The sequence below is a fragment of the Chelonia mydas genome, chromosome 4, assembly GCF_015237465.2.
Source record: "Chelonia mydas isolate rCheMyd1 chromosome 4, rCheMyd1.pri.v2, whole genome shotgun sequence".
NCBI classification, from domain to species: Eukaryota; Metazoa; Chordata; order Testudines; family Cheloniidae; genus Chelonia; species Chelonia mydas.
Genome location: NC_057852.1, coordinates 69,252,022 through 69,273,215, shown reverse-complemented (window position 1 = coordinate 69,273,215; position 21,194 = coordinate 69,252,022). Strand labels below are relative to the sequence as shown.

The 21,194-nt window shown below is 38.1% G+C and overlaps 1 long non-coding RNA gene across 1 annotated transcript; it reads right to left on the bottom strand.

Annotated features, from left to right (window-relative positions):
- Window positions 1-13,653: 13,653 nt before the first annotated feature.
- On the bottom strand, window positions 13,654-16,112 carry LOC122465727. Its single transcript, XR_006290750.1, has 3 exons — window positions 15,886-16,112; window positions 13,778-13,782; window positions 13,654-13,672 (listed from the first exon to the last, which is right to left on the bottom strand). It is a non-coding gene; the product is annotated as an uncharacterized LOC122465727 (long non-coding RNA).
- Between the last annotated feature and the right edge of the window lie 5,082 nt (window positions 16,113-21,194).

Below are 21,194 nucleotides of genomic sequence, written 5' to 3'. Positions count from 1 at the left end.
ACGCCTCCTAATTGGTGTTTTCACATTAAGGTCCTGATTCTACAAATACATATGTAAGAAACTTTATGTACATGAATAGACCACATGAACACCGCAGAATTACTCATGTGCATAAAGTTACTGACAAATGTGTTTGCAGGATCATGGCCTTATTTTGTAAAAGTTCACAAAAAGAAAAACTTAGAAAGTCCTGAATGCTGAAGCTGTGCAGAGATTTTAAGATGGCTAATCAAAACAAACTGACCCAAGTACAGTTTACAAAATTTAACTTTCTGGATGCCTTTCCTGGGTGTGCATCCCAAGTTCCTAGTGAGTTCAAGTTGTGGTTCCTTAGCAGCCTGCATTACTCCCTCAGACTTCACCTAATGCTCCTTCCTGCAGAGGAAGATTGCCTTTTCTTTACCAGACTCCTGATTATAAATAAGATGCAGTTGTTTTAAGTGATTCAGCTGTTGATAGGATTCAGTTGCTCCTTTTACCTTCCTGGGGTTGGGGGAGGAACTTTTCTAGGTCCAAGTTTTCCTCAGAGATCTCCTTGGAGCCATTGTCTGTTTCAATAACATTTTCCATTAGCACTAAAATAAAATAGTCCACTTAACGGTCCCCTCTCATAGTTCATGATGAGTTTTAAATGGCTGTCCAAGGTATTCCTGTACATAAAATAGCAGGTACTGGGGTGCTGCAAGCACTTCAGAGGGGCAAAGGGTGGGTTTTTTAATTTCATCTGCTTGTTTTAAAATCACATAAAGTACAAAAAACTGCATCTAGTATTCCAAATGTGCGGGGAAGGACTGCAGGACCCTTATTTAAGATTTGATCTCCTTAGAGCTTCGCAGCTGCCTGTCTTTTTACCTGGCTGACTGTTGATTTGTCTCTGGTGCTGCAAATCTTTTCCATTTTGTGTGTGTGTGTGTGTGTGTGTATGTGGGGGCAAGAGGTAAACATGTATATGTTATCATCTGTGTGATATTGAAACTCTCTGGGCTGTACATAATGTCCCACTTGTGTATCCACACACAGTGCATGTTAAATATAAAAAATGCTATTGTCATGGAAATTGAAATGAACTTTATGTTGACAGAATAGATGAAAAGACTCCAGTAAGAAATATGAGTGGAGTGCTATGCTGTGAGGCCCGAAAAGCTGTTCTAAGGGCACACATTAAAAGTGGTATCTCACATACCTCTTTCTTCCTGAGAGCGTATGAAAATGGTTTCCTTCAGTTCTGCCCGAGGAGTCATTCTCTAGCAACTTTTTCCTAGTCCTTGCTCCTTGATTTTTTTCAGAAGGCTAAAGTAATTTGCACTTTACAAGAGAGGGGAGGCTTGAAATATATTTATTAAGAAAATGTTTTGCAGCAACTAAAATGGAGCCATACTGACCTGGAAAAGCTGGGCTGTACCTCAAACACTGTGTGAACTATTTGTTTCCTTTGACATGTTTGCTTTATGGATGCTAGGTTGTTATATAGATAGCTTGTGGAAAAGAGAAAATAATGGTGCTTGGTAGGAGAAAAAGGTTAGTTTATACCTGAGGAAACTGTGACTTTATAAATGCAGTATACCAGATCTATGATGTATTTGTCAGCTCACAGAGTAACCAGTTAGCAGAAAGAATGATGTACCACAGGGGTCCTCAACCTTTTTTGAATCATGCCCCTGCTTTAGCATCTATTTCTTAGAATTCCTTTCCCCTTACAATAGTGAGGAGGATACTGACCTGCCCTGGTGCAAAACCCTCCTAGAAACTCAAAGTGTAGAAAGTGATGTAACAATCTTGTGCACAGGGTCACAACGCCACTCACTCAAATTTGGCCTGGCTTACTGCACCCCTTTCTGGAAAGTTTGATGTGCACCTTCCACCCAGTTAAGAACCTATGATGTATGGAAAGAGTCCTCAAGGACCATTTACTTGAATTAATGAAAGATTGTCCTATACACCGTTGGGCAAATTCTGTATGGTGTTTTGCACAGGCACATGCCAGAAAAACTACAACCAGCAGGAGGAGTATATAGTAGAAAATTTCTGCACCAATCCTAGTTCATCACTAAACTCATGGAACATCTGCTCCACAGATGCTCCACAGGCCCACAACAAGAAAAGGAGTACCTTTTCTTTTTGCGAATACAGACTAACACGGCTGTTACTGTGAGGCCCACAACAGGAACTGTGGAGGGTTGTGTTAGGTAGGTCCTGATCCGTGTGGTTTTGCTTCTAAAATCACTTTTCCAGCAATAATCCTTATCCATTCACTCTTTAGCAGGTAATTCCTCCTCTGATCAGAGGTAATCTAAAGAATGGCTGTTATCCAGATATAAAAATATCCCTTGCTGTTGTGGTATCTTACACCTGTTTTCTGGATATTTACATGCTGGGCCAGGCGTTTGTCTTAAGCATAAATGGAATAGAATATATTTATAGTCTATTTCTTGCCTTTCTCCCAACCCCCATAATAAAACTAAGTATAAGGTATCTGAGAGAGTCTTCTTTTGAAAATATGATTATTTTTATATATAAATATAAAAGGGGAACCCTCTTTAAAATGATACACACAAGTAGTATTATAATTCTTTTTCAATATCCCAGACAAAAATCAGTTAAGTTACAAATCTATATCAGTTAAATTGATTCTTGTAGTTATTAAAGAAAACCAAATCTTCTGAAGCCATGGAAATTCAAAGTCAGGAAATTGATATTTAAGGTGCTACAAATGTGATGTTGTATCCTCCTTTGGTGCTGATTCTCCTTTAACTTACAACAGTATAACTCAAATAATTTCAGTGACATTACTTCTGATTTACAGTGTTGATAAGTGGAGATTCAGATATAGAGTTTTCCTCTGGACTGATCATGGAGGGTTAGGTGGAAAATTTATACCTGCTGAAGGTCTGGCTTGCAATATTCAACTATTCATTATGAATATAACTCACAAATGAACCACATGGCTTTCAAAATACATTCAAAGATACTAGTTCTCATAGTTAACAAATAGATAAAACAAATGTGGAACCTGATTGTTCACACCATTACTCCAGTTTTACACCAGTGTAATGGTGTTTAAATCAACAGAGCTATATCAGTGTGAAACAGGAAAAAAATAATGGTGAATCAGGTCCATGATAACTTCAGACCCAAGTTGTCTGAAGTTATGACATTCCAGAAAAATGTGAAAAAAGGTGAAAAACCTCTTAGTTTGCAAACTCAGGTTTCAAAAATGCCTTGTTTGCTTAGCTTTATGTTTAAAAAACCCTCCTTTTGCTAGAGAATACAAATGCAAAATTTCAGGTAAAAAGGAATTCCTTTAAGAAAGGGTGGAGACTGGAGGGAGATGGTGTCTTTTAAAATTGCAGTTGTGTTTTGAAAACTACTATTACAGTTCATACATTATTTCAGGAGAATTAAATAGAAACAGTCACCAAATTTCTAAACTTCCAACTACTGTGTAGGTGACAATTTACGTATCATACACCTCTTGTTAGGACAATGCACCAGTCCAAAAATAGTGAAGCAATTTAATGTGTCTAATTATATTTACAGAATTTAATAATTATGGATGGACTCATTTCTGATTAATACAATATTATTACTATGTTTTATTGGCAAGTGGAAATTTTATGGACATAATTTATATGATAACACTAAAAGTAAATCAGATAATTATGTGTATAAAATTTACTGCAAGCTCTTAAAAGGATTCAATTAATAGCCTTTAGGGAGTGTAAGAAGTTAAAGATTGTCATTTTATTATTTATATCATGAGAAGGTCACTAACCTGCCATGAACATCACAGTACTTTGTCTGAGATATCAAGACATGAATGTACTTAAGTGAAGAAAAATTGATTACAACCATTTAAGAGTATTCAGAAGATGGCAAAGGTAACTTTTTACCTTCAGACCTGGGTTTAAATATATTCTAAGGTTGTCCTGTAAATTATACCAAAAGAACACTCAAAATGGATCAGTGGTTGTAGGTCAATGACTTACACTGCTCATATTTTCTGCATGAATTTGCGTAAGATTTCTTGTAATGCCAAGCTATCAAAGTGCAAGATATGGACCTTGATCTTACAAGAAGATTGAGCACCTCTCAAATCCATTGACTTCGGTGAGAATGGACTGCATTCAGTACCTCACAGGAACCACGGAGGTTTGCTGTTGTCTTGTTTATGAGAAAATTACTATACAACTGGAAAACAAAGTTATTTTACAGCTTCAAACAACCTTTTCTTCTGAAGAACCTCTCTCTTGTAATGACTTGCTTAAATCTATTGGACCTTCTTCCACTAAAAAAGATTTAGAAAAACAATTAATGGGTTCTTTAAAGCAGAGTTCTAACGGCTGTGACTAAATTATTATTGATATAGTGAATCAACTACTGTGAGGTTTGTTTTCACAAGATGTTGAGTTTAATAAATGTTTGATATGGTGCTATGATGTAGCTTTCATTATGGAGCAAAATGAAGGTTGAATGCTATTGTTTCATTTATTTGACTGCTCCTGTAAATGAGACTATGCTTCTCATTCTAGATTCTCCCAAACACTTTGAATACTATGGGTCTATTCTGTTGTACCAGTTTCACACCAATATACATTCATTTAGTTCAGTGGGAACTACTGGGTGCTTAGCACTGTTGGAAAAAAAAAGCCATTTATTTAGGTGCCTAAAATGGTGCAGGAGAGATAATGACTTCATAGTCATGGTTATACAGAGCTTTTTGTTTAAGAGCAATTTTTCTAAGTTCTCTTAAATGCATAGACTTAGGTAGATTGTCATGAAAAATTCTGTGTACCTCAGGAGCGGATGTAGAGTTTCTGGTGCAAATAGACTTAATAGCCTAACTTTAGGCACTGTTTTTGGAATATATTGGCTGATGGCAGTAGTCACCACCCACTCATAAACAGAGAGAAACATTTTCATTTTTTGCCAACTCTCATTATATTTATGCGAGTCTTGCAATATTTGGTGTTTTATTTCCATCAGCAGCAGCTGGAATAAGGTTATTGCCAATCTGAGCTTTTGTTTTAAAAACAAGTAAATTTCCTGTCCTTGTAACTGTGCAGAAAAGCTTGAAAACATGTACCCTAAACATTCCAACACCAGAAGGCAAATGAAAAGAACCCCCAAATTAATATATCTCCACATTTTGTGCTCCAGGACTCAGATCCACAAATGGATTTAGGCACCTAAAGCCAAAATTTAGGCACCATTGATATCCTCAACCCTCCTGCTAATCTGCTGCCTAAACTGGAGGTGCCTAAACTCACTTTGTATCTACATTTTTGCTATTAAAATCCCCATGGCACTTAAATTCCTGCCTTAGGCATGCACACAGTGCCTCAGTCAAGGCACCAGAGAGACTGACTCATGCCTAAGCCCCAGCAGGATGCTCAAACGTGGTAAAACTAGATGTTCCCCCCTGCCTATCTCACCTGGGGGGCCAAATCCAGTAGGCATTCTCAGAGGATACCTAACTCCACACAAAATGAATGGGACAAGGAAGAGGAGGCCTACTTTTAGCCCACTTATTAGGGAACTCAGGGGATGACCCCAGTTCAATTTCCCCCCTCTGCCTGATGCGGCAAAGGGATTTAAATATTTGTCTCTCACATATACAGTGAGAGTCATTCTCTGTCTGGCCCAATGCATATAAATCATTTATATACAGTTGAAAAGCTTCAGCAAGAGAGACCAACATTAGAATATCCCTTAGTGTATCAAGACACCCGCATTACAATTTGTAGGAGGCAGTGCAGGTTGGACTCAGTTTAATGTTGAACTTCCCCCAACAAAACATTTTGATTCTGTTTCACAAACCAAAATACTTTTGATTTGGATCAAATGGAATATTTTGTTTTGATTTTCCTGATGGAAACTTTTGGTTTTCAGCTGAAAGTTTTCAATTTTCATGCTTTTGAAAATTTTTCTGTGGAAAGTTTGCAATGAAAATGATATTTTTGTGTATGTAATTGAAATTTTCAATGGGAGTGTGTGTGTGAAAAAAACATTTTCTAAGCAGGTCTACTGTTAACACTCTTTCACTGATGGCCAGTCATGAAAGGAAGGAGAGAGTCATTCAGAATATGAAGAGCTGCACAATCTACTGTGATGTTTCATTTTTGCTAGCTCAAGTGGGCAGAATTTGGTTTATTGCGGAGGCTTGACAAAGTACCATTGCTTCCCCTCCCACCAGTTCAACCCCTGCTGATGACTGTCCCTATTAAAATATTGTGCTGCTTGATGGGCTTGTGTTTACATATTTGCTGTAATCCTTGGGGTTCATTTTAGCACAGTAAATGTATTATATGGCCTTTGAAGACTAGAAAACAGCAGCCTTGATTCTTGTTATAGTGTTGCAGAAACGAAACTGTAATATGGCTGAAGAAGTGCTTTTACATCCAACCTGTATTTTCAATCATTTACAAGTTTAAAGAAAAAAAATTCCTTTTGGGTGAAATTTCGTATGCGTTGGGGATAATGATACTTCTGTAAAGTGCTTTGAGAAATATAGTTGAAAAGTGCTATACAAAAGCTGAGTTTTTTAAATTTATTATTATTATTTCAAGTCAAAGATGAATACTTTGGGATGTTTGGGGAAAAAATCCTTTCAGACATTTTTTGAGTGAAGGAGGTGTTAAAAATGTTTTTCATTCTTTTGGAAAATGTTCTGTGTGTTTTACTCTGCTTGGAGAACTCAAACTTTTTGTAAGTTCAAATTTGGCATGTCATGAGGAATGCATGATCTGCCTAGTTTAAAAAAAAAAATTGCTTGAGAAATCAAGCTATAACCAAGTGAAAACAACAGACTAGCCATGTCCGCTATGAACTTAGTATATACATTTATCCAAGTATTAGCAAGTGCAAGTGTGCCTTGTCTTCACTGAAATAAATAGCTTATGTCAAATGTTGAATATAAATATAATAAACAATTTTAAAATTTATTACCACACTTCCAGTAGTACTCATTTATATGGAATATATGATGATTACATGTTGTTTATTTAAGACACAGAAACTGAGTATAAACCAACTACATCTAGTGCAACCTTATGGCTGTGATTGTGCATGCAATAAGATCAAGAAATTTAGACTTCCCAAAATAACTGTAACTTGTTAAGGGGGAGGAAAGATGGGCCACTGGTTTGAAAATAAAGAAACTGAACTTTAATTTCAATATCTTAATGGAGAGGATTACGCTGACTTTGTTTCTTATATTGTGTGGTTGCAAACAGACAATTTTATGAAGAATTTATATAACAAACTTAGAACTTTCAATGTGTCACTACTCACTAATTACTGCTCACCTCTGGTCTGCCAAATTTATGTCCGTTCCTAAAATACTGTTTTTTATTATTCTCCATGTGTGGAATCTTTTTGTTTGCGCATAGTGAACTACATAAACTTCTTTGTCAAGATTTTTCATGGTGTGGAAGTCAGCATATTTCAATAAGTTTTTCCTTTGTTTCCTTTTCAAATTGATTTGTACCATCATGAACTGGTTATATGTTCCTGTAACATTTAGGTATTTAAATAGTTCTAGCTTCACACATAGAGCAATTCTCATTGCATGACACTGAAAACAAATTTTTATGAAATCTTTGTAATCTTAGGTTATATTTTATTGTGACTCCTTCACACTGACACTCCCTCAACAATCCCCAAAAAGATGTTGGATACTGATTCATAGATGCATATGTTCTAAGGCCAGAAGGGACTATTATGATCATCTGGTCTGACCTCCTGTATAACATAGGCCATAGAACTTCCCCAAAATAATTCCTAGATGGTAACTTTTAGAAAACATCCAATCTTGATTTTAAAGTTGCCAGCAAGGGAGAATCCACCATGACCTTTGGTGAATTATTCCAGTGGTTAAATACTGCATTGGGCCCAAACATTGTGGTCTGTCTGCACAAAAAATTCTAACAAAACCCACAAAAAAATCTTCTAATCCTTTACTTCTGATGATACTGTACAAAACACTTAATCCTTGCTCCTGTGAGGATAGTATCCAATTAAATCTGTAGACACAGTTTGTAGTGAATAATTTATTCAGTTAATCTGTCCTTTTTTTGTTTGCAGATTATACAGATTTGTTCAGTCCATGAAAACATTCTACAAATGATTCATGTAAACATATTTCAACTGTCTATTGTTCACTATCTGATGCAAATGTTTTTTTTCCACTTATGTATACCAATAAAATTAAAACCAGCAGGATCTTATTAAAGAGGAAAAGGCAAAATACCACATTTATTGTGAATACAGAAAGAATCATAGTAAGCAGTTAGTTATAGCTATAACATTCCATTCAAACTCATATGTATTCACACATTCATTCATACAAACACACACACACACAGGTTCTGCAAGGTTGTTATCATAGTTACCAGCCTTAGAGCTGCTCATGCCAAGCCACTGGCCAGGTGGCCTGGACATGAGGAGGGAGCAGGGCCTTGTCAGATGCTCATCGGATGCTCCTGGAAGTTGGTTTGCAGAATCAGACCCCTAAGTTCTCACTTTCTAGAGTCCATTTTTATAGGAATTTCTTCCTATGCCAGTCTATGGGAATTGCTTCATCATGCTGTTGCTGAATCAATCAGCAGATAGCACATTCCTGATGGCTCCGTGCTGCTAGACGTTATCCTGTTCTTTGTTCTCCCATTCTTGAGGCTGTTGAGTGGATTCCAGTCTGCCCTCCGGGGGTCCTCTGGTTATTTCCACTGACGCCTTCTTCAGCCGATGGACACTGGATTCTTAGGCTGGCACCTCCCTGATCATTCAGTTATATCCACACCAAGCATCCATCCACATACATCCTCTATCTCTATTTTAATCACAATTGTTAATACAACAAAAGGGTGGGGAGTCTTTGGGTGCTGTTTTCTGTTGTTTACAGAGTATTGCTTTGAGTCTCTCTCTGTGTGAATTGCTTTGAGAACAGACTCTGTCTTAGAATGTACTAACGCAATCAGCAGCTTGCAAGTTTCACACATAGAGGGACAGAAACAGTACCAAAACCAAGAGACCTCTTAATTGGTAATACCCTGGAATTTAAACTATGGGGAATCACACTCATTTGTGATTTTAATACAGAACTTCTTTAATATGATCCAACACTTATTCAGTATTTTCTGCTTAGGTATCCCTCCTTTGTGATTCGCCACCTAAATCATGTAGTATAATTTCTAACAGGATGCTTGAAATTTTCATAGACAGGAGGTGAGCTCAAATAAGATACTTGCTGTGTGAACCTCTGTGCAGACACGTTCACACAACTATTTGTGAGTCTTTTTCTTTCTGGAAATATTTCTTGTGAATGAAAAAATCCCATCAGGGATTATGAATGTTCACAGAAAACCAATTAAAGTGATCTTGAATACCAAAGCCAAGTTGTGAATTTTGCTTGAACAAATGTTTTCAAGTACATTTTTGCACTAATTGTCTACCGGGTCACTGCCTGTTGGCAATGGCGAGAAAGCTGGGAAAGCAGTCCCACGCCCATGCTTGTGAGTTCCTGTCCCAGGCATAGGCCTTTGCTGTGTCTGTGGTGTTTTCCCCTGCTGGCTGGCTCTTTTGCATCTGGGCACTTCTGGGCTGTGCTGTTGTGCAGCATCTCTTTCTCTGGCTACTGATCTGCATGTGCCTGGCTTCCTTACTGTTGTAGGGAGTCTGCTTGGCACCAGCACTGCTTTGCACCAGCAGTGAGCCTCTTCAGGCTTTCTGTGGCCCCAACGCCTGGAAGGCAGCTGCATTTAGTCTCTGGGCTCCCTCTTCAACCATGAAGGACACACAGGATACAGAGGAGTGGCTTCTCATCCTCATGAAATCTTCCACTCCTCAGCATGTAATAACCTTGGGCACTTATCAGGTGAAGGAGCAAGGTTGTAACTGTGTGTGGGCATGTCTGGGTGCACCTGTGTGTTGGTGTATAGAGGTGAATTAAGGAGCCTGTCTTGGGGATTGTGACTGGCTGGCTGAATCCACTGTAATAATGCCAACCACAAGCATTCAAAAGTCATGAGTCTGGTCCCCCCAGAAGTCAAGAAATTGGTTTGAAAAGCAGGTGATTTAAAAATATATATGCATTTTAAAATTGCCTTCTGGTTACTGAGCCTTTAGGGTTCATGTTTTCAAGTCATTATGCAAGGTAACCTATTTCCCCTTGTTTTTTCCTACCCCCCCCCCCCCCAGATGTTCTTGTTAAACCCTGGATTTGTGCTGGCAATGGCCCAACTTGATTATCATACACATTGTAAGGAGAGTGATCACTTTAGATAAGCTATTACCAGCAGGAGAGTGGGGTGGGGGGAGGTATTTTTTCATGCTCTGTGTGTATAAAAAGATCTTCTACACTTTCCACAGTATGCAGCCGATGACGTGAACTGTAGCTCACGAAAGCTTATGCTCAAATAAATTGGTTAGTCTCTAAGGTGCCACAAGTACTCCTTTTCTTTTGGGAGTGGATGGATCATTACACAAAGAAAAACTATTTCCCCATGTTTATTTCCCACCCCCCACTGTTCCTCAGACATTCTTGTCAACTGCTGGAAATGGCCCACCTTGATTATCACTACAAAAGGTTCCCCCCCCACCCCCCCGCTCTCCTGCTGGTAACAGCTCGCCTTGAGTGATCACTCTGGTTACAGTCTGCATGGTTACACCCATTGTTTCACGTTCTCTATGTACATAAATCTTCCCACTGTATTTTCCACTGAATGCATCTGATGAAGTGAGCTGTAGCTCACGAAAGCTTATGCTCAAATAAATTGGTTAGTCTCTAAGGTGCCACAAGTACTCCTTTTCTTTTTGCGAATACAGACTAACACGGCTGTTACGCTGAAATCTGCAAATAGACTTTCTATGTAACAGGCTGAACCAAATTTCTGGATATTAACACCTGTTAGAGGGCTATTCCTTCACCCTCCCCACTTCCTGGTCCTTCTTGCATGAACAGAGAGCAACAATACCTAAAAGTCTGAAGGTGCAAGCAATTCGATGTTTATTGGGGTGAACTTCCAGCAAGCTTAAATCCAAGTTCCTTTTTCCTTATTTTCGAATCCCAACTTACTTCCTGTTTGCTCCTAATTTATATAGTAATATTGTCAGCTATACCTTAACCAATCATTTTACTGAAATTTACCTAACAAATCCTAACATACTGTAACATGATTAGCTAACAAATTATATCCGACCACCTTAATTAGTTTACACCAGCAAATTAATTATAGAGCAGACAGAAATAATCACAGAAACCAGACAGAGACCATGCAAATAAACAATAGCAAAGTGGGAACTATAATGACAAAACAATAGAGAAGTGAGGATTTCACAACTACATCTATAAAGACATATAAGGGTTTTCCAACTATGTCTATTGATAAGTTAGTTTTCTGTTTGGTAAGAACTATCAAACAGAATTTCCTTTTACATTTTCTAGGCTCTTCCCTTTATCTTGAGGTGATAGATCGGATCACCTTTCTAACAACCCCAGATTGCCATATTTCAATATGACTGGTTTCCAGCTTATGGCTGCTCCCACTGCTTAGCCAAAGGTCTTAGCTTAAGAACAGGGCCTCAGACTGTCACAGTGAGAGAAGGCCCTTACACAGGCAGACAGTGATTTTGATTCTTTCTTTTATACCTCTATAACTAGCTAAATGATAAACATATACCTACATTCTTAAAGTATAGGCCTTTACAGACAGGCCTGAATATCGATGTTAGGGGGCTTATTCCTTCACCCACTTACTTCCCTGGTCCTTCTCGCATGAACAGAGAGCAACAATACCCGAAGTCCAAAGGTGCAAACAATTGGATGTTTATTGGGGTGAACTTCCAGCAAGCATGATTCCAGTTTCCTTCCTTAGTGTCCTCCTTCCCAGCTCTGACACCACAGAGCCTTACACCTGTGTCCCTGTTCCCATTCCTGCCCTTAGCCAAACATTATTCCAATTTCCTTACTCCCATTCCCTGTTCCCATTTCCCCCTTTAGCAAAACATGATTGCAATTTCCTTACCCCATTCCCTGTTCCCATCTCCCCCCCCCCACACGCCCACTCCCTCACTTCCTGATTGATGCAGACTATATAGTAAAACTTGAGTTCTGCTTAGCTATACTGTAACCAATCACTGTCCTGAAATTTAACTGACCAATCCTAACATATTGTAACATGATTATATAACCAATTATAACCACCTGAATTAGTTTACACCCAGCAAAATTAATTATACAGCAGACAGGAACGATCACAGACCCAGACAGAGATTATACAGACAAACAATAGCAAAGTGGGAACTATAATGACAAAACAATACAGAAGTGAGGATTTCACATCCCAGCTATTGATAAGTGAGTTCTTGCCAGACAAGATGCTATCAAACTAAGTTTCCTTTTACATTTTCTAGGCACTTCCCTTTCTCTGGAGGTGATAGGCACAATCAGGACAGGATTGTATTCCTAACAGCCCAATAGCACCTTCTTTCAATGTGGCTAGTTTGGAGTGTGAGGATGTGACCGATCGCTTCCCAGCTTATGGCTGCCTCTGTTGCTTAGCCAAAGGCCTTAGCCTAAGAACAGGGCCTCAGACTGTCACAGTAGGAGAAGGCCCTTACACCGGCAGACAGTGATTTTGATTCTTTCTTTTATACCTCTAGAACTAGCCAAGTGATAAGAATACATCTAAATTCTTAGAGTACAGGCCTTTACCGACAGGCCTGAATATGTATATCCTAACAATCGATATCCTAACAACACCTTCAAACTTAGATATGATGATAATTCAAAATACCATCCGAGATGCACATTTTGAAGCTTGAACATATCTCTTGATATTTCTAACCCTAAAATAGCAAGTTCTGAAAATCTCACAGGGGAGCATATTCTCACAAGACTTCCCAGACCCATTTTGCAGAACCTAGATGTCTAAATTTTAGGGATTTTCAGAATGGGGTGCTTAAAGTTAGGCTTCTAAATACATATAATGATGTCTAATTTATGCGACCTGATTTTCAAATGTGCTAAGCTCCCAGCAGTTGCCTTCAAGTCTTGGCTGTGATGTTTATCAAAATGGAGAAGAACTGCTCATCATTATATTTACTCAATTATTTATAAAGCTTTATAAAAAAGCTTTAAATAGTTTGAAGCATAAAATATAAAAGAACTAAAAAAAAAGAAAACAGTCAATTTTTAGATGTGAATCATTTTACTTAATGTAGTTTTTGGATTTTTGTAAGAAATCTAAATGACAGTAGAAATATGGCTGAGATGCTATGGAAGGGAGAGTGTAGCTAAGCTACTTGGCAATAGCTGCACTGCTATATGCAATTATGATAGATAAAACGGAATCACAATTACCCAAAATGCTTTGCTGACACTGAATGCGTCTGGTCAGTCGGGAGTTTGAATAATCAGAAGTCAAAATACAATGAGTCCATTGACCAGAGAGGTACAGTACTGCATGTAATGCTATGGTAGAGGAGTAGAAAGATATAACTATCAACAGGCAGATAGATTTGTTTGAAAGCTTTATTATTTTGATAGATATTTCCTGCATGTTATATGGAATAACACAATGGATGAAAGCTTTCAAATTAATAAGAAGCTTTTCAGTGAACCCATTGCTGGTAGGGAGGTAGATAATAAGGGTTCAGATCATCAAGATTCTACAGCCTGGCTTATTAAATTAACATGATTTTTTTTTCTGTTCCAAAAAAACAAGAACCCCGTCTGTAACTAGTAATTATTGACTGCACTGTGCATATCATTTGCTTTTACAATGACTGTTTCTTGTTATTCTTTTTTCTTTAACAGTAATTTTCCATTTTAGGCCTTCACTTATCAAACATAAACTTTCAGTTACTAGACAAATGGCCTGAAATGTCCGGTGTATCTTTCCTCATTTCCATCCCAGCTCTGCCGAAATCAATATACCATTAACTATTTATGGTTATGTTACACTGTATGTGTCCACCTTCTTATGCTGGAAGCTGCTCTCTTGGGTGACTGGGGGATTCTGGCCTCCTGCTTCTTCCATCTAAACATTGTTAAATTTTAAAATATCCAATATGTAGTCGTGACCATGGTTTAAAATGCATACCTACCCCCCTACTCCCAACATACACACACAATTTTTTTCTGCTTCTTGGAGGTTCTGAACTTCTGGTTAGCATACAAACTTAATCTGCATTCAGTACAGCACAGGAAAACTACCAGACCCAAGTACAGACCATCTTTTTGTCTACAATTATGTTTGGTTTGGTTTTCCTTGGATGAAAATGAATGTGGAGAAGAGAACTTACTGCTAAATTGTGAAGCTAAAGGATAGCGAATGCCTCTGGACAAACATAAGTACATTTTTTCCCAAGTACTTTTGGGTAGTACTCAAGAGAAATTCTATTTTAAAAAAGAAAAATGTTATTTTACAAGGACGGATTTAGACCAAATGTCATGGTTTTTCAGTGTTAAAATTTCATGAGAACTAGTTATATGCAAGTGTGGTGGAAGGATGTGGCTTAAGATTTTTTATAAATTTGTTCCAGATAAATATCACAACCAACTTGCTTTCTTATGTACATAATTGAAAACATTGTTTTAAATGAAATTTCATAAAGGGAAGTTTCACTATTTAATTTAAATATAAAGGTATTTATCTTGTTTTCGTCACTTTTTCTTACCACATTTGCTAATTATTAATTGATTTGGACCAATTTCTGTCTTCATATGTGCCCCTGCAACTCCATCTGACATAAAAATTATGGTAACACTTCGAGGGAATGATCCTAACTCAGTACAACTGGGACAACTTCGTTGATTTAAATACAGTTACACCAATTGACACCAGCTGAGGATCTAGTCCTCACTGTCTGCTACATAGCAGATATTCCTGCATGTCTGAAGACAGAATTTGATCTTTCCCTTTTAAACAAGGGCTTGCTCTTTTCCTTATGTGTTCATACAATGAAATCATGTTCATAATGTTGAATTTGCAACATCTCATTCATTTCCATGACAATTGCCTATAACATCAAACACACAGGATTACTAATTCATTGCGACATCAAACAAAAGAAAGTGAGCTGTGAGATTAAAAAGGTTTTATTGAGACACCAATACTGGAAACCACAGCTGGTTGAAAAATGTTAACAATTTTCCTGTTTTTTTTAATCACCTATAGGGATGGCTGAAAATTTTCAGAATTCAATAAATGTGTCAATATTTGATTGAAAAATTTCTACCAGTTGGCTTTGAAACAACATTAAGGGGATTAATGCAGAAAGTGGCTGATCAGCTTTATAACTCTATATATGAATATTCTCCTTTTAAAACTTACTCCACAATTTAATATTTCAGAGCAATTTGGGTGGTAGCACATAATTACATTGCATTGCTCCTTTGGGATACAATGAGTCTGGATGCACTTTTGCTTTTGGCAGCATGTGGGAACAACCATAAATTAGTATCATGACCTACTATGACAATTGCTTTTTGAAATTTCTGAAATTTTTCCATTTTTTATGACCATGGAAAACTTAAGAAAGATGCATTCTTCACTTATTGGTGGGAATTTGCCCACAACTCCCATGATCTAATATGCTTGACTACAGGCCTGAATACTGAGTTGATAACCCAACATCTTTTTAGTTAAAACATAAGAGCTACTATATGAGTCAGACATCTTGCCCAGTATCCTGTCTTCGATAGTGGCCTATACCAGAGCTTCAAGGGCCAATCGTGTAGTGATCCACCCCCGACTTCCACTCCTGGCTTCTGATGGAGTTTTAGGGTTGCCCAGAGCATGGGGTTGCATCCCTGACCATTTTAACTAAGAGCCATGAACTCATTCAATTCTTTTGTGAACCAAGTTTGCTTTTGACCATGACAACATCCCATGGCAGAGTTCCACAGTGCATTGTGTGAAAAAGTACTTATTTTTGTTTGTATTAAACATGTTGCCTATTAATTTCTATTGGGTGACGCCTGGTTTTTGTATTGCTTGAAAGAGTAAATAACACTTCTGTATTCACTTTTTCCACACCATTCATGATTTCATAGACCTCTATCATATTCCTCTTTAGTCATCTCTTTTCCAAACTGAACAGCCCTAATCTTCTTAGTCTCTTCTTGTATGGAACCATACCCGTACCATACCTTTGATCATCTTTGTTGCCCTTCTCTGAATCTTTTCCAGTTCCTCTCACTTCTTTTTGAGATGGAATAACCAGAACTGGACACACTATTCAAGGTGTGGATGCACCATGGATTTATATAGTGGCATTATATTTTCTGTCTTATTTTCTATCCCTTTCCTATTCATTCCTAACATACTGTTAGCTTTTTTGACTGCTGCTCTTCATTGAATGAAAGTTTTAAGAGACAGTGACTCCAAGATATCTTTCTTGGGTGGTAACAGCCAATGAAAACCCATCATTATATAGGTATAGTTGGGATCATTTTTTTCAATGTACCTTACTTTGCACTTATCAACTTTGAATTGCATCTGGCATTTTGTTGCCCACTCACCCAGTTTTGTGAGAGCCTTCTGTAACTCTTCACAGTCTGCTTTGGACTTCGCTATCTTGAACAATTTTTGTATTGTCTGCAAACTTTGCCATCTCATTATTCACCCCCTTTTCTAGATCATGAATGAATATGGTGAACAGCACAGGTCCCAGCATAGATCCTTGGGGGACCCCCACTGTTTGCCACTCCCCATCATGAAAACTGATCATTTGTTCCTACCCTTTATTTCCTGTCTTTCAACCAAGTACTGATCCAGGAGAGGACCTTCCCTCTTATCCCCTGGCTACTTAGTTTCCTTAAGAGCATTTGGTAAGGACTTTTCCAAAGGCTTTCTGAAAATCCAAGTACACTGTATTGACTGGTCACCCCTCTCCACATGCTTGTTGACTTCCTCAAAGAATTCTAGTAGACTGGGGAGGAATGACTTCACTTTACAAAAGTCATGTTGACTCTTCAGAAACAAATCATGTTTGTTGATGTGTCTGATAATTCTGTTCTTTACAGTAGTTTCTATCAATTTGCCTGGTTCTGAAGTTAGGTTCACCAACCTGTAGCTACCTGGATCCCCTCTGGAGCCCTTTTAAAAAAATGATGTTACGTTAGATACTTCTCAGCCATCTGGTACAGAGGCTGATTTCAGTGATGGGTTACTTACTACAGTTCATAATTCTGCAAGTTAATATTTGAGTTCTTTCAGAACTCTTGGGTGAACACCATCTGGCCCCAGTGACTTATTACAGTTTAGTTTATCAATTTGTTCTAAAACCTCTTCTACTGACACATCAATTTGGGACAGTACTTCAGATTTTTCGCCCAAAAAGAATAGTTGTGGATATCTCCATCATATCCTCTGCAGTGAAGACTGATGCAAAGAATTCATTTAGTGTCTCTGCAATGGCCATGTCTTCCTTGAGTACTCCTTTAATGCCTTTGTCATTTAGTGGCCCCACTGCCTCTTTGACGGGCTTCCCGTGTTGGATCATATTAAAAAAGTTCTGTATTAAAATCACAAATGAGTTTGATTCCCCATAGTTTAAATTCCAGGGTATTACTAATTAAGAGGTCTCTTGGTTTTTGGTACTGTTTCTCTCCCTCTACGTGTGAAACTTGCAAGCTGCTAATTGTGTTAGTACATTCTAAGACAGAGTCTGTTCGCAAAGCAATTCTTTGTAACAACAACTACTCACACAGAGAGAGGCTCAAAGCAATACTCTGTAACAACAGAAACAGCAACCAGAGACTCCCCGCCCTTTTGTTGTATTCATCTCGCTTTGTTAACAATTGTGATTAAAACAGAGATAGAGGATGTATGTGGATGGATGCTTGGTGTGGATAATAACTGAATGATCAGGGAGGTGCCAGCCTAAGAATCCAGTGTCCATCGACTGAAGAAGACGTCAAGTGGAAATAACCAGAGGACCCCTGGAGGGCAGACTGGAATCCACCCAACAGCCTCAAGAATGGGAGAACCAAAGAACAAGATAACATCTGGCAGCATGGAGCCGTCAGGAATGTGCCATCTGCTGATTGATTCAGCAACAGCATGATGAAGCAATTCCCATAGACTGGCATAGGAAGAAATTCCTATAAAAATGGACTCTAGAAAGTGAGAACTTTGGGGTCTGATTCTGCTAACCAACTTCCAGGAGCATCAGATGAGCATCTGACAAGGCCCTGCTCCCTCCTCATGTCCAGGCCACCTGGCCAGTGGCTTGGCATGAGCAACGCTAAGGCTGGTAACTATGATAACAACCTTGCAGAACCTGTGTGTGTGTGTGTATGAATGAATGTGTGAATAAATATGAAATTGAATGGAATGTTATAGCTATAACTAACTGCTTACTATGATTCTTTCTGTATTCACAATAAATGTGGCATTTTGCCTTTTCCCCTTTAATAAGATTCTGATGGTTTTTATTTTATTGGTATAACACCTGCTTCTGGTGTACTTAAAAATGTTTTTACTATTAGTTTTTGCCTCATTAGCAAGTTGCTTCTCAAATTCTTTGTTGTTTTGCCTTATTATACTTGCCAGAGTTTGTGTACCTTCTTGTATTCTTGCTAGGATTTGACTTTCACATTTTAAAGGATGCCTTTTTGCCTTAGTGGCCTCCATTACTCTGCTGATTAGCCATGGTGACATTCTTTTCGTTCTTCTACTCTTTTTTTTTATTTGAGGTATATATTTAATCTGAGCTTCTATTATGGTTTTTTTAAGTAGTCTCCATACTGCTTGGAGGCATTTTACCCTTGTGATTGCTTTTTAAAATTTCCATCTAACTAGCAACCTCATTCTTTTGCAGTTGCCCTTTTAAAACTAAAAGTTACTGTGGTGTTTTTTTTTTGTTTGCTATTTTCTCCCCTAAAAGGATGCTAAATTTAATTACATGATGATAATTGTCATAAATATAAAGGGAAGGGTAAACACCTTTAAAATGCCTCCTGGCCAGAGGAAAAATCCTTTCACCTGTAAAGGGTTAAGAAGCTAGGATAACCTCGCTGGCACCTGACCAAAATGACCAATGAGGAGACAAGATACTTTCAAAAGCTGGGAGGAGGGAGAAGAACAAAGGGTCTTGTCTGTCTGTGTGATGCTTTTGCTGGGGACAGAACAGGAATGGAGTCTTAGAACTTTGTAAGTAATCTAGCTAGATATGCATTAGATTATGATTTCTTTAAATGGCTGAGAAATTAAGTTGTGCTGAATAGAATGAATATTCCTGTCTGTGTGTCTTTTTGTAACTTAAGGTTTTTCCTAGAGGGATTCACTATGTTTTGAATCTAATTACCCTGTAAGATATTTACCATCCTGATTTTACAGAGGTGATTCGTTTTACTGTTTCTTCTATTAAAATGTTTCTTTTCAAGAACTGAATGCTTTTTTCATTGTTCTAAGATCGAAGGGTTTGGGTCTGTGGTCACCTGTGCAAATTGGTGAGGATTTTTACCAAACCTTTCCCAGGAAGTGGGGTGCAAGGGTTGGGAGGATTTTTGGGGGGAAGACGTTTCCAAACTACGTTTTTTCAGGAACCCAGATAAAGTTTGGTGGTGGTAGTGGAAGTCCAAGGGCAAAGGGTAAGATAGTTTGTACCTTGGGGAAGTTTTAACCTAAGCTGGTAAAAGTAAGCTTAGGAGGTTTTCATGCAGGTCCCCATATCTGTACCCTAGAGTTCAGAGTGGGGAAGGAACCTTGACAATAATTATTATTGAGGAGTTCAGCTATATTCACCTTGTAGACCAGATCCTTTGCACCACTTTTAGGATTAAATCTCTTGTGGGTTGCAGGACTAGCTGCCCCAAGAAGTAGTCATTTACGATGTCTAGAAATGTTACGTCTGCATAATGCTGTGAGGTAACATGTATCCAGGCAATATGAGGATAGTTGATATTACCCATTATTATTGTGTTTTCTGATTTTGTAGCCTCTCTAACCTCCTACAGCATTTCACAATCATTGTCACCATTCTGGTCAGGTGGTCAGTAGTATATTACTACGGCTATACTTTTATTATTCAAGCATGGAATTTCTATCCATAGGGATTCTATGATATAGTTTCATTCATTTAAGATTTGTCACCTTATTTGATTCTATGCTTTTTAAAAACATATAATGCCATTCCTCTGGCAGTGTGAACTACTCTGTCATTCCAATGTATTTTGTACTCTGGTATTACTGTGTCCCATTGATTATCCTTATTATACCAAATTTCTGTGATGTCCTTACAGCAATATTCTCATTTAACGCCAGGCACTCTAGGTCACCCATCTTAGTATTTAGACTTCTAGCCTTTGTATATAAGCATTGTACATTTTGTGACTATTTAGTTGCTTGCCTTCATGTGTTATGTTTAAATGGAACTCTTTTATGTGTGTCTCCACCAGAACTATGTGCTCCTCCACACCTGTTGGGTTTCCCCCAGCCCTTAGGTTAAAAAAATCCTTTACAACCTTTTTTGATTGTACATGCCAACAGTCCGGTTTCATTTTGGTTAAGGTGGAACCCATCCCTCTTGTATAGGTTACTTTTCCCCAAAAGGTTTCCTAAGGCCTAAGAAATCTTAATCCCTCCAGCCTACACCATTGTCTCATCCATGTATTTAGGCCCTGCAGTTCTGCCTGTCTTACTGGCCCTGCGCGTGGACCTGGAAGCATTTCAGAGAATGCTACTATGGATATCCTGGACTTTAATCTAAGCCTAAGTGTGAAAGGATATTATGGCATCATCTAGAAGGTGGATCCCAACTGTGGGATTATTTTCCTATGTGCCAGCTTGATGCTCTCCTGCCCTGAGACTTTCATCCTCCTTAACACAGAAGGTGGAACTGCTCTATCATGTCCCTAAAAGTCACCTTTATGTACCTCTCTGTAGTATCTGGAGGTGGGCGAAAGACAAAGTTTAGCTCCAGCGGTGTATTTCCTGAAAATTTGGATGTAATCAGACTCAGGGTATTAGAACTGTATAGATCAACTCTGATTTGGGATATCTCTGGCTTAGTTTATCTCCTGGCATGTTGTCTTGGAAGGCTTAGGTTCCAGTTCTCTCTAAAAAAAGATTAAAACATAAGGACAAAATAAAGAGCTTATGATGCAATCGCTGCTTATTATGTGAGTGGTCCCTTTTGAAGTCCATGGATCTGCTTTCACAAGTCAAGTCAATATTAATTATTTATCT